A 13821-nucleotide genomic window follows, 5' to 3' on the forward strand; every position below is an offset into this window, starting at 1 on the left:
GGTAATAAGCATAAATATAGTCCTGTTCCAGTGAACAATGGCTTCATGGTTAACCCTACATGTACTCCCAGTTTTAACTGGAGTTTACTACCTTACAGATGTCTACACTAGAAACCCAGATGCACTTAGCAGCAAATTAGTTAAAAGATGTTTATGGGTTTTCTAACATGAAACAATTTCCTAGCATAACAAGGTCAAGGGGCTTCAGAGTGGAATAAATCACCCTGTTTTCTCTGAATGAGGTGTTAAGAACATAATGATGACTTTAATAGAATATAAATCTTCAAGAAGGAAATCTTCAAGAAAGGAACTTTTTTTTTTTTTTTTTACATAACCATCACATGCCTTCTGTTTTCTTTCTCGTCTGTCTTATGCATCTTCATTGAAATGAGTCAGTTCCAAGTTACTGTAGTTGTCCTCAGGTACTTTATAGCAGTGATGATATTTCTTGTTCATTAGCATGCAATACTCCTGTTATAAGTTATGATAAAAGTGCTAAAATGATTATTCCATTTTACAAGCTTAGGTTTACCCTAATTAATATTTGAAAGTAGTCAGAGAATGAGATAACATTTTGGTTACTGTCCAGACAGTCTCTCTTGCCCTTCAGAACATGGCCAAATATTGTATATTGGTCATAAGTCAGAAAAAATATGTATTTTTATAGCTTCTAAATTAATGTGAAAGGCCATAATTTTTTGATAGTCTTTCTCTTTTTAAAAGCGATTTTTAAATGTTTTTGGTTTGAGTTTAAAGGCAAGCATATATGTCTGAGTAATGATTATAATAAATTCAGAAAGACATTCCCTTTCTTCTTTGTAAATGGAAGGTGAATGAGGGTTTAGTCAGTGTCTCAGATGAGTTGACCTAGGAAATGGTGACTTACTGGGCTGTGCAATTACACTTAGTGGAAAAGTTCCAAGTTTGAGGAAATCTGGCTATAGGAGTCAGACAGAGTTTTATGTTGATGATCAAGCATGGCAAAGGTTCTGGTAGTTGTAAATTCCAGTCCCATTATCTCGCCCTGAAAAAAACGATGACTTGTTTTGACGGTATGTCACTAAAAGTCAACTCCAAAATTAGGAGACTCAGCTCTAGAAGGGTGAATACGGGAAGGGGATTTGAGGAATGCTGAAGTCTAAACCCTGCTCCACTACTGACCTATTTTGTGGTCAGTGGAAAGATCGTCAGCTCTCAGACTCTGCTTATTCCCCTTCTAAGAGTCTAAAGTTTTAAAATAAACATTTGTTATGGGTGATGAGAATTGCCTCATAGCAGGGGATTGTGAAAATGGTTCCAGAGTTCCTTCACTGGGCAAATAGAAACATGTAGTACCAAAGAGTCATTTACTCCTAATTCTTAGTTTGTGTTTATGTATTTACATCTGAATAAAGAAGCAATCCTGTGTATTTGCATACCAAATCCTTGACTTCAGTTCAATAAACAGCTTATTGAATGTAAAAAGTGCCCAAATATGATTTATGATCTACCAGTCATTCCTGTTACATGAACTTATAGCTTCTTCTCTGTTTTCAAAGGTGTTATGAAATTTCTGGGTCAGGTCCTCAGCTGGTTTCAACTGTCATAGCTCCAATGAAGTCAGCGACAATGTCTTTTAAATTAGACCTGCAGGGCCTGAGGATGACTGCAGCCAACTGCATCAAACTGTCATATTTCACATCATTCTATATCAAAGCTAAATGCAAATGCTGCTCTTGCACACGATACAGTGCACAGAAGTCAATCAAACCCAGCCAATTTACATCAGCATAATAGCCTGTCCACTGTGTATAACCAAACACCCAATACTCACAAAAAACCTTCAGGAAAAGGAATAAAAATGCATGGAATAGTGAGATCACGGAGCAGAGGCACATGCTGGTCCTGCATTTGGTTGCAGTATTTTGAACAGTGGGGCAAGGGAGGCTCCTGGGGTTTGGCTCTGTTGCTGTCGCTGATTTGCTGAGTGACCTTGGAAATGTCTTTCTTTGTGCCTCAGTGACCATCTGTAGCAGCACTTAAATACCTTGCAAGCTTAATTATTGTTTCTAAAACATTGTAGGACCCTCCAGTAAAAGACATCATGTGTGCTTAATGTCATATTATTTTATTTGAGACCTGGAAACGTTCAGAATATGAAATGTTGAATGTAAAGCTGTTCAAAACCACGTCTTATTTCAATAATTCACTATAAGTTCCTAGGGGAAATGCTACACAATAAAATCCTGTGTTACCCTTCCTCAGATGCTGTAGTTTTAAGTTATCCCACACATCTGTAGATTTCAATCTGAGGGTTTGTCTCAAATTCCAGCTGCTTTCGTAATTTTTGAATTAAAGATATCATCCAACTCCCACTGAAATCAAAGGAAGGACTTCCACTGATATTACAGGATGCTGGAACAGGCTTAAAAAGAATATTTGTGAACAGCAGTCTTTGAGAGTCATTCATGCAGCACTGTCATGTTTCAAAACAGAGCAGACAGACATGATCTGTCCTGAGTTAGTGATATTCAATTTTAATGACAATTAACAGGTGTTCTGTGTATGTAGAAGGGCTAAGGGAGAGTGAAAGGAAAAAAAAAAAATCTGTGCTAGGGTGTGAAAAGAGGCAGATAATTTTCATATGGAGCAATGCAAAATATGATGGTGATATCCAGCAGGTTACAATAGGAAACCTTCATGTCCCAGTGGCTAATTTGTTACAGTGAGTCAGTATTCAACAGCATGGATCTGATTCATTTTTTTGGTTTAAGTACAAAGAATCCTAATTGGGATCTCACAAAGTGTCCCTGTCAAAAGTCAGAGTGAAATTCTTTTTTTTCTTTTTTTTCCTATTGTGTGTTTTATTTATAGTTAAGGGCATGTTCCTAATTACAGCTGAGGCAGTAATTTGTAGAGGGTATGTGATTTGAAAAATAGAGCTTCCTTTCTTTCTATTGACAGCAGTATTTGCAATTTGATGATGATGTCCTCCAGTGTCTGTTACAAAGCTTGCTTGGTGAGTCTTTCTTCCAGGCATTCACACTGCATTCTGAGGGTTCTCTGAATAGAAATGGAAATGGTAAAGGATAACTCAGTTTTTGCCCATCAAGCAAATGCTCAGGGATACATAGACTGACTTAACCTAGTACAACCCCTGCATGATCGTGATGTTACAAGGAACAATGAAAACCACTGTTCATGTCATCATGTCTTTTGAATTTAGTGCTTTGGTACATAAGATCCAGAAATTACTTTAGACTCCAGGATAAAAGTCACTGTTGAAGGGTCTTGCTGGGTACTGAAAGAATGAGAAGAATGTGGCACACACCACGGCAAAGCTTATGCATGATGGCACAATTTGAAGATTTGCAAATTTATGGCAGTTGGCCCTTTGTCTTCTGTAATTTTGTCTAACCTCCCACTTCCAGGAAAAATATATGTTCAGCCTCTCCATGCTGTGGCTGATCTGTTGCTAAGTACCTAGTACTGTCACATTTGCCTAAACAATTGCAATAAACAGTAATTATTAAACTCTACCTTATGAAGCACTTCTAACATATGAAAAACTGATTATAAAATTCTGCTTTCTTCTATTTGCAATATATTTCTCAGTGATTGAATTTCTTTCCTGCTGCACAGGAATTGCACCCAGCAGACTCCAGAAGACACAGAGCACCCAGCACTCTGCTGTTCAGGATATGTCCAGCATAGACAGATAAAGGGCAGATGATCTGCTATAACAACACTTCTCTGTGCCATCCTGAAAGTGTACAAGGGCTTTAAAGAAGACAAAAGTGGCTCCAGAGAATATTTTATGAGAGGTTTAGCACAAACAATCTTACAGCCTGGCTGAGCATTTTAAAGGGATTTTAGGGTGTTTAGGGGACATTACTGACACTGAACATTGCAACTCTTGCCAAAATTAGCCAGGATCCAACTTAAGAAATACACAACCAGATGCTTAGACACAAGCACCACATATCTCTATTGACTGCAGTGGAACTAGACAAATATTGGAAGGTCTGGTCCAAAGTACAGTATGTGTCCTATTCCTGCTGCTGATTATTCCTGTTGCTGATTTATTAAATCAGAGGTTATTTTAGGCAAATCCATCTTGAAATCCCAGATCTGTCAGAAGGCTCCTGTCTGGAAGAAGCAGAGGCTAAAAGTAAGTGCTACTTAAGACTAAGGGCAGGAGTAATTTCCCTTTTAATATCAGATTATAAATCAGGTGCCTGCTAAGCCTCAATAATATAAAAGCTAGTATAATCAAATTTAGAAGAGGATAAGAGCAGAACATGTTACTTTGCTCTGTCACATGCTGTTTCTAACCTATATACAATGGAAGGAAGCATCTAAAGCAAGAGTACGCTGCATTAAATTTTATATAACATTTGCCAGCAGAGGATTTTCGTTTAGAGGTCTAGAGATAGTCTCGTATCCATTCATGCATATAGTTCTTATTTATAGCGCTGCGAATGACACAAGTCTGCGTCTCAGAGAACATATTTCTAAACAGACAACTGTAGAAGTGATGCTTTCAGTTGCCTAGAGATGATAACAGCAACAGACCGTCCCAGACTTTGCCTACTGGCTTTCTTCAGCTTGTCTGCGATTTATTTATTTATTTATTTATTTATTTATTTATTATTATTATTTTTTTCCATATAGGAAAAAGGCACAGCAGCAAGGGATGAAACACCCGGGCAGCAGCGCTAATAGGGGCTGCGGACCCGGCGGCGTGCGCGGGGGCCGAGGCGCGTTCCCGGGCGCGCCGCTGGGTGTCAGTGTGTTCCTCGCAATCGGCGGCGCGCCCTGGGAAACGGGCACACGCACCGAGTCTTGGTGGGACCGTAGTCATCGTTTGAAGAAAAAATGCCACCGGAATGATAAGTAGAAAAACTGTATACAAATTACTTTGTCTTTTCAGGAAAAAAAAAAATCAGCAACAACAACAAAACCCTGGGAGTTTTAAATGTGCTAAAATGCTAAAGTGCTAAATGTGCTAAAAATAGAACTTGAATATATGTAAGAAATGCACTGGTAATTATGTCTACACCTCAGGAGATCCATGCAGTGAACTCAGGCTTGGCACTGAATTCAGATTAGAAAAGAATACTGTAATAAAACAAGATTTCACTATCTTTTAAAAAAGAATAAACTTATTTAAATTAAGGGGGGCAAGTTGAAATTAAGGGCAGGGAAAAGTCCTCCAAACCCACCCTTCCTAGTAGAAGAAAATCAAACAAAACATAAATGCATCTATGTTATATCAGAATATCAGAAGGTGCCTACAAGGAGAGATACATCTGACTGCTGTCCTGCAAAATGGGTCATCCATACCCCAGAGTTAGGAAAAAATATTGGGAAGTTTCAGGTTCTCAGATATTTCCCTTCCATCCAAATAAACTAGTTATAAACTTAGCCTGTCATTCTGCCCAATTCTGCTGGCCTTCTGCAAGTAAGAGGCCAAGATTTAAAATAAACAAGCAGATCATGCAAACCTGCATAGAAAAAAGCAGTGTGATGTGCTTGACTATCAAGGTATAGAAACAACATGACTCCAAATCCAGAAGGTGTTTTCACAGGGGAGCGTTAATAGAGATAAGTTGTGCTTTTGCTTCCAGCAAGACCATGTGGTGTGTTTCCACTGCACGCACTGAAGTACCTGACTGAATGAGACTGAGTGACAGAAGTCAGGATTGGGAGCAGCCTGTGGATCTAGCAGATCCTCTGGAATCTATGCATCACCTGAATGAAACACTCAATGTCATAAAAAATAGCCTTTCTTTATATTAGTCTCCAGGGCAATTTCTCCTAGGGTGACTTAATAATATTACTAACACTTCAAATCATCCTGTAGATTCATCAACAGCAGTGTTTTCTCATCAGTAAATTTACTTATAGCTTTTACTCAGCTTTTCCCCCCATTTTTTGGCTGCTGATATGAGTACTCTGGGTATGGATGTGATATTCGGGAAGTTGCGTGTGTGCAGTGTGATTGCTGATATCAAGTGTGCTTCCCAAAAGCACCAGATGCGGTTCTAAATCAAGCTGAGCCTCCGAGCTTTGGGAAGTGGCTGATATCACAGAGCCTCAGGAAGACTGTAAAGGTGTTGCCAAATGGCACATGTCCAATTAGCTTCCTCAGTGGCATATTTAGGACAATTAGGGGAGACTGGTGGATGTGGGAGACTTATGGATGTGTATTAATTTTTTTTTCTTTCTTTTTTTTTTTTTTTTTCTTTCTTTCTTTCCTTATTTATTTATTTATTTATTTATTTCCTCGCCATGAAATTGTACCACAAGCTCTATGTTCTGGGACTTGTGGGTTTGGATAGCCATTGCACCTCACATTTCACACTGTTGGCTCTAGGTTATAGTGACATTACATTCTTAAGAATCTAAGGCACAATATAATTAGGAGAGGTATTATTTTGTGTTTAGCAGAGCACTAAATTAATGATATACGAGCATGATTCCACTGGTGCACATCCCTGTTACCATGGCAACAATATTATGTCATGTGAGTCTGTCCTTGGTGTTACTTAGAGCAGCAAGGTCTCAGCAAGCTCCTCATTTATTTTAGAGACCTAAATAGGCACTTTCTGTGTGTATGGAATGAAATCAGCTTTATTATAGCTACAAATGTTATATATTCCATTAATTGCTTCTCTTATGTTATGGTGTTAATTTACTTTACTTACATGGAGCATTAGCATTAACATAAAACAGATAATTAGTGAACTGCAAATGACTAATGCACTCATATTGCGTAAATTCCTCTTTTCATATTCAAAGCACTGCCATGTGCTCCAAGTTCCCCAACCCCAACCATTAACCTCAAGGGTTTGCGGACCAAAAAAGGAGATGGAGTCAGTCCAAGAGGAAACATTCCCATCTCCAGAAGCACTATCTGCTGATTCACAAAGAAAGAATTTCAGAAATCCAGCCTCTCTCCTTCCCCCATCACTTCTCCTTTGAGCTTCTAAAGAAGAAGAAACAGTTTTGAGGACTCCTGCTAGGGGCACATGGTGTCAGGTTCAGTCCTCTGTTTTCCAGCAGGCAAACCAAAGTTCTTTGATCAGGATTGCTGAGACTACCGTAAGTCTGCCTTTGAATTGCAGTGTGAATAGAGGCATATCCTAAAGACTGTATCCAGATTAGATTTTGATCATTTTGATTTATTGTTCTGTTTTTCCAAATGTACTTTGATTTGCAATAGTAACCTCTGAAATGTCTGAATCAATGTCAACATACAGCACACTTCTCTCAGGTTAATGCAATTGCCTCAGCTAATGAGATTATTTCGCAGAGCAGCAGCCAGCAGATGGCAGCCTGCCTGTTACTGTTTCAGCTAATGCATTTTTTTATAAAATATGGGAAAGTAAACCAAAGGTACATCTACTCTCTGTGTGTTGGGGGGAGGAGGAGAGGAAATGTTTTGTAAGTCAGAATCTACAATTAAAGGAAAATGTTTTTTTTTTTTTTTTTCCTTAACCTAGATTAATTAATCAGATTAATTCTGTTATCAGTCCTTTTTGTACTGGGCAACAATGAATCTTGGTTAAAACAAAAATATTTTCCTTTCCCCCTCCCCCACTTCAAGCTTTGCATACTTTAGAGAAATACTGTATCTCCAAAGTACCAGCTGGCCAATCAATTTATCTTGACATTTACAGCTGGGAAGTTCATCTATTAATAAGAGATGCATCATGTACCAAAAGACGATTAATGATAACCATATATCAATACATACATAAAGCCATACTCCTCCTCCCAAGAAAATAAAATAGAACTACAACATAAGAACTATTGTGAAATTTTGAATCATCCACTGTGTTTTAATTCCTGGAAACACAAGACAAAATCCTCAACCTGTATAAATCATGGTGTCTCTGATGAAGACAACTGGGAAGACAGCGATTTAGATCAACAGAAAATGTGACTCACAGGCTTATCTGCAGTTTTTCTTACTGTTACATCTGTCTCTCTGGAGTCTTCTGCTTTCCAAAAATTTCGGTATTACCCACTTCTAAAATTGATCATGAAGAGCAAAATAAGGTAAAGAAAGGCATTCTTTATACACATCGAAGAGTGATATTTACAGTTTCTGAGAAGACCTTGCTCAGTCTCTTCCCCATTTTGGGCAGCAGTAGCAGGTTAGCACCTTCTGCACAAAGAAGCTTTCTGCATATAGCTGGAGATCAGTGAAGACAGAGATTTGGTAGAGTATCACTGTTTCACCTACGGCCTTTCACTATTACTGACTCAGGTACTATAAAGGCCAAAATAAACATGCACAGAATTACATTATTCTGAGAAAGAGGCCCACTTTCCCCTCCCCCATCCTTCCTCATCCTTCAGTCATAGAATCACAGAATCATCTTTCAGCCTGATTTAATGCTTGTGAAGGTCAATGGCAAAACACTGTTGACTTTTATGGCTGAAAATCAGAATCTAACACAATGTTTTGTTCCCATTTTTTTTTCCGTTTCCTCCTTTTCTACCATTGTGCACTCTAATATTATATGATCATGGTCACTGAGATTTTCTCCCTTTTACTGTTGATCAGGTCTCTCTTATTCCACAAACGTTAGGCAGAATTTGTGTCACTTTATACCACAGAAGCAGATTACTTAAATAACTCCATGAAGAACATACAGCTGTGTACAGTATCTGTGCCACATAATGTAAGCTTAATTCATACAAATGGTCCCATTGATTTTATTTGGGTTTCTCAAGCTTCAGCAGTCCAGGCTTTCCAGTGCTAATGCAATAAGTGCTGCATGGCCAATAAACCTTTGTGTTTCTTTTAAAACCTCCTTATTTCTTTCAAATCTCCCCTTAAAACTTTTTGTAGCCTGATGTACATTAAATGCTCCTTGACAGAAACTAATGTTGTCACATAGGTTCCATCTTTCCATTTCAATTTGTCTGATAGAAAGTGAAATATCTGTTCTGGCTGTGTACATAGAATGAAAGGACCATGGTCTTCATAAACAAACAGAAAAATACGGAGCTCTATATTTCTACCCTACCTTTGTTTGCTGCCTCCTCCTCCACCACCACCTTTTTTCCTTCTCCAAATGAAATAGCTTGATGCTTGATTTGGTGAAAGTGTTAAAGGGTAAATTACTAGTCCCATAGGTAATACTAGGAGTAAAGAATAAATAGCAATAATAAACAATCATGTTCCCTTGAGCAAGCATTCTAAAATTAAATCCTTAGCATGTCTGCCTTTGTGCTTTCCTTTTCTCACTGAGAAAAATTAAACATTGTATTATTCAGTTAAATCATTTTGGTTAGGTCATTACTGCTGGCTACATAGGTTAGATGAATATTAGTTTTATTTTGCAGATTTGCTGTTCCTTTTTACTTACTACTGACAGTTTCCCTGTCACCACAGGGCACATTCTTATTGGAAGGTTGGTTGTGCAGTGAATTTTATTAATGGCCATAATCTGCTGTCGTGTCAGTTAATGCATTCTCCTAGTGGTGTGACAAGGGTTGACCGAATCTTACAGTGAATATGAGAGTGAGAAATATGTATGTGAGGAAACTTTCGCCCATAAGGACTGTTTGTTTGTTTGTTTGTTTGTTTTTGGGGTGAGGGGTGGTAGAGAAATATTAAGAAAAAAACACAAAGGACTGAGAGCAGTGGGTGCCTATATTAATTCCCTTTAACTCCTTACATTTGTCAATTTTGAGAGCCTCTTTTGGTTAACATTGTTGTTATTAAGCTGTTTCCTATAAATTTTATTGTTCTTGTTTAAATGTAACCTAAGATAGAAAAGGTCTAATCCACCAGGTCTAATCCATCACTTTGCTTGATGTAAAATTAAAAGGAGAGAGAATTTAAAAAATAAGATGCTTAACTTGGCGTTGACTAATACCTCCTTAAATGCTCCCTTTTTATACAACTCCCCAAACTATTTCCATGAATTAGCAAGATTTGGACTTCGAATTCCTGAAGGTAAAGGTAGCTCTTCAGCTTTGGGAAGCTGAATCATCCTATACTGATTTTTTCTAATAAAGCATAAATCCTGACCATTAAGAGGGAAAGTCCTGGTCAGATTACTGTGTTGTATGCAACCCAAGCTTCTCAAGTACATATTTCTATTGACTTCAAGATTTTAAAGCCAAGCAGAATTGCCTGTTTGCAAAAGGTAGGATATAGGATAAGCAATTCTAGGGCAGGCCCATCTGATTTTTTTTTTGCATGAAGAATGCTTGAGGTTATAAATCAAATTCTGAACTGGATGTTGGCTACCCATAAAGAACTGCGCTTGGCTAGGAAGTTCCTAACATGCATCCTCATAAAACTTTGTTACAAAAGATTGGTTGGCCTCATTTTCCTCAAAGGAATCATAGTTTATCCAAAATATTTTGTCAATTTCTTTGTTAAAAAATACTCCTCATGTAACTCCAAACTAAATAATTTGTCATGAACAAATCGTGGGATTTTAGACCAAAAGTGGGACCTATTCATGTGCCTTTCAGCAGGGGAGATTTACATGAGAAGTAACTAGACATAAGCCAAAAAGATATTTGGAACTAGGGTAGGGAATAGTATCTACCATCTTACTGTGAAAACCAAGTTCATCTCTGCATGGCCACAGAAACATCCTGACAATAACAAAATACTTTCTTTGTCAGCAAGCACTAAATTCTCACTGCTGGATGCAGCAGGGTCTTCAGGAAATTTTAAAAGCAATCTGGTCACTTAGTGTTTTATTATTCTTCATAATCATTCAAATTCCATTGGTTTTGAGTCCTTATTATTCCTTTGCCAGAGAGTCTCCCACACTGCTTTTGCTAAAGACTCAAGAGGTTTCTGGACTGTTGTACAGCAGGCATGACAGAAGGTTAATAATAAAAATAACCAACCTTGGCAAAACTTCAAATTGGATGAAAGGAACCACCTAAATCCATGCATTTGCCAAGTAAGCTGGCACAGAACCAGGATGAATGGTTACAAGTTGTATTAGTGTTTCTTGAAGAAAATAGCTCAGCTGAAGATTCAGAGCTGCTTTGAGCCTTGGAAAGACGCGTTCAGGATTTACAATCCCATTTCAAAAGGGAAATGAAGTAGATTTCACTGACAATGAATAGAATTAAAACAGCAAATATGGGACACCATTGGTTTTACCAAGTCCTGTTTCCTTTGACCAAAGACACTGCAAGTTGTCATAGCTTCTCAAGCACATGTTCCTTCACCATCCTTTAAAATCCTAGGACAAAAGGCAAGATTAATTTTCCTCCTATTTGCACCGGTGCTAGTTGTCACAGTGTGATACTAGTATCAGAGAAGTCTAAACCAGAGCATGAGGCTTTAATATGTCTCATTCTTGACACTATTCACATTTTATGTTGTATCCTGCTTTTCATTAAGAAACAGTAAATGATCACTCACACCAAGCAACACACTGAAGCACATGCTAAATAACAGCTTGCTTGAAGAACTATTTTGTGAACACTTAGGAAAAGCTATGGAGTCCCTAACACAGAATAAATACCCAGAATCGATTGCTGGATATTCTTCTAAATTTGTACTTCTATACTTAAAAACAGAAGGTTTACTTAAACAGAAGGCTTTTTTTTTTTAAGTTTTATTTTTATTTTTAACAGTTCACTGCAGATTTCTCCCTCTAACTTTTAGTATAGGGCACAAGCTGTAAATATTTATTCTGTTACAGAATGGCATTTTGCATTTTCCCCACAAAACAAGGTTTCCAGATTAAAGCCACCCAGTATTCATTACAGAGATTCTGAACAGAAGAAATCCTGGCCAAATTTTAGGTAACCTCAATATTTATGCACATTACAATAGCCTCTGAGGGCTATCAGTGGATTGTTATGCTTCCCACCATTGTAATATAATCATCTTTCCTACACTACCCTACACGAGGGTTTGTAAAGGCAGCGTTTTTTTTTTTTTGGTAGGGATTTTCCCTAGATATCTTTTTGGAAAAGGAAGTGGATTAGATACAGTTTGGACTCATTCTGTAAAGAAATTCTTGAGTGTGGTAGGAAAAGCTGAGTGGCAGATATAAATTTTACTTCTCCCTATCCTGTACATACCTCTCAAATTAAGTCAGTGGGTGTGAGTTTCTTCCCATTTTAACCTGAAAAACAGCTGACTTTTAGTCAGAGTTTATATCAGTTAAAGAGAAAAGAATTTGATGCAAAACAACAACACTGACATCAGTCAGCAAAGGATACACATCTTGGCTAAGACCAAGAGACTACATAACAAGCGTCATCAAATAACCCACTCTAGCTAAGCAAAGTGGAGTAAGATGCTGACAGTGCTCTTACAGCTTGCAGAGAAGCTCCAGAGCTGAGGTCAGTAATGCATGCATGGGGTGGGATTGTTCTTTCTAGGAAAGTACCAATTCTCCTGTCTGCCACGTAGGATGTTATTCAGTCTTGGAGGAGAAGATCGAATATACTGAGTTCATCATGATCCTGATATTAAAAACACATTTGACTTTGCTGCTTTTTATTAAAAACAGACTATTTTTGCTTATTGTTTACTAACACAGGGCAATGTGAATGTGTTCTATGTCACACAGCTCTTTTCAACTAACTCAAGTGTCTAGTAACTTTCTTCTAAATCTGTTATAGTCCATTAAGCGTGAGGCAACATGTTCTATTTTTATATCTGTGACACTATTCAGTAAGCATTAAATTTGTTTCACCACTTAACACATGGTCTGTATTTATGAATCTAACCTCCTTTTAAGGATAACTTGCTTTTTGGCTGAGCTGCTTTCCTTCTCCTATTGTTATTCCTGGCTTTATAGTTTCACCGACATGTTCCAAAACAGAAAACATGTTCCACTGTTATGAACAATGTGCAAAAACATAGTAAAAAGAAAAAAAAAAAAAGAAGCAATCAACTTGTCCAAAGGTAAATTCCACCCTATTTAGAGTTGAGTTGAGGATGGCCTCTTTCAGCTGAGCTAGATAAATTAAACTTCCTCATTTATGCATGTTGTTGTGATAGCACAGTCTACCTAGTGATACACACATGTGAACCAGGGGGTTCTTGTGGGTTTTGCTGCTATTTTTCTTTTTTTTTTTGTTCTCCTGGACAGATTATGAGTGGGCAATTGGGGGAGGAGAAGACTGGACAGGAAAACTATGGTATCTTTCCTTCAGCATGTAATACTCTTCAAAATCTTTACTGGGGACTTCAATGATGGGACAAAATGCAAGTTTTCAAGTGGCACCGAAAGAGGGAGAAGAGTTAATAGTACAGAAAAGAGATCTCAACCAGCTGGAGAAACAGGTAAATACAAAATTCACAAAGTCCAACAAAGATCAGTGTGAATGCCTTAACCTGGGATGAAACAACCCTGTGCAATAGTCCAGACTGGGAGCTGACTGTTTGGGTTGTGGTTCTGCAAAAAGGGCCTGGGTGTCCTGGTAAATATCTGGCTGGACAAGAATTAACACTGTGCCCCTGCCGCCATGAGGGCTAACAGCACTTTGGACTGTTTTAGCAAAAGAGTAGCCAGCAGGTCAAGGGAAGAGTTTTTTGTCCTCTATACAACTCTTAGAAGGCCACACTGGGAGCAGGGTGATGTGTTGGAATGGGTTCAGCAGAGGGACACCACAGTGGTCAGGGGGATGGAGTGCTTGTGCAGAGGGTCTGAGGAAGTGTGGTTTGTGCAGCCTAAAGAAGGAAAAGCTCTAATTGCTATCTTTAACTGTCCTGATGTGTGGTTATACACAAGACAGAGCCTTACTGTTCTCAGAGGTGTATAGAAAAAGGACAAGGGGCAATGGTCACACATTGAAGGAAGGGAAATTGTGACCAGAAACAGGGAA

The 13821-nt window shown here is 38.1% G+C and overlaps 2 long non-coding RNA genes across 5 annotated transcripts in view; one reads left to right on the plus strand and one right to left on the minus strand.

Annotated features, from left to right (window-relative positions):
- Positions 1 to 2499: 2499 nt before the first annotated feature.
- On the minus strand, positions 2500 to 11117 carry LOC121065811. Of its 2 annotated transcripts, none has more exons than XR_005817332.1 (3): positions 10873 to 11117; positions 7936 to 8017; positions 2500 to 3042 (listed from the first exon to the last, which is right to left on the minus strand). It is a non-coding gene; the product is annotated as an uncharacterized LOC121065811 (long non-coding RNA). The 2 variants fall into 2 exon arrangements; XR_005817331.1 differs by lacking the exon at positions 10873 to 11117 and adding an exon at positions 8091 to 8433.
- The window catches only part of LOC121065810, a 35495-nt gene continuing 28385 nt past the window's right edge, over positions 6712 to 13821 (plus strand). For all 3 annotated transcript variants that reach the window (XR_005817330.1, XR_005817329.1, XR_005817328.1), the window contains exons 1-2: positions 6712 to 7086; positions 13086 to 13279. This is a non-coding gene — a long non-coding RNA (uncharacterized LOC121065810). The remainder of the gene's footprint in view (positions 7087 to 13085; positions 13280 to 13821) is intronic.

This window comes from Cygnus olor, chromosome 2, assembly GCF_009769625.2.
Source record: "Cygnus olor isolate bCygOlo1 chromosome 2, bCygOlo1.pri.v2, whole genome shotgun sequence".
Taxonomy (NCBI): Eukaryota; Metazoa; Chordata; class Aves; order Anseriformes; family Anatidae; genus Cygnus; species Cygnus olor.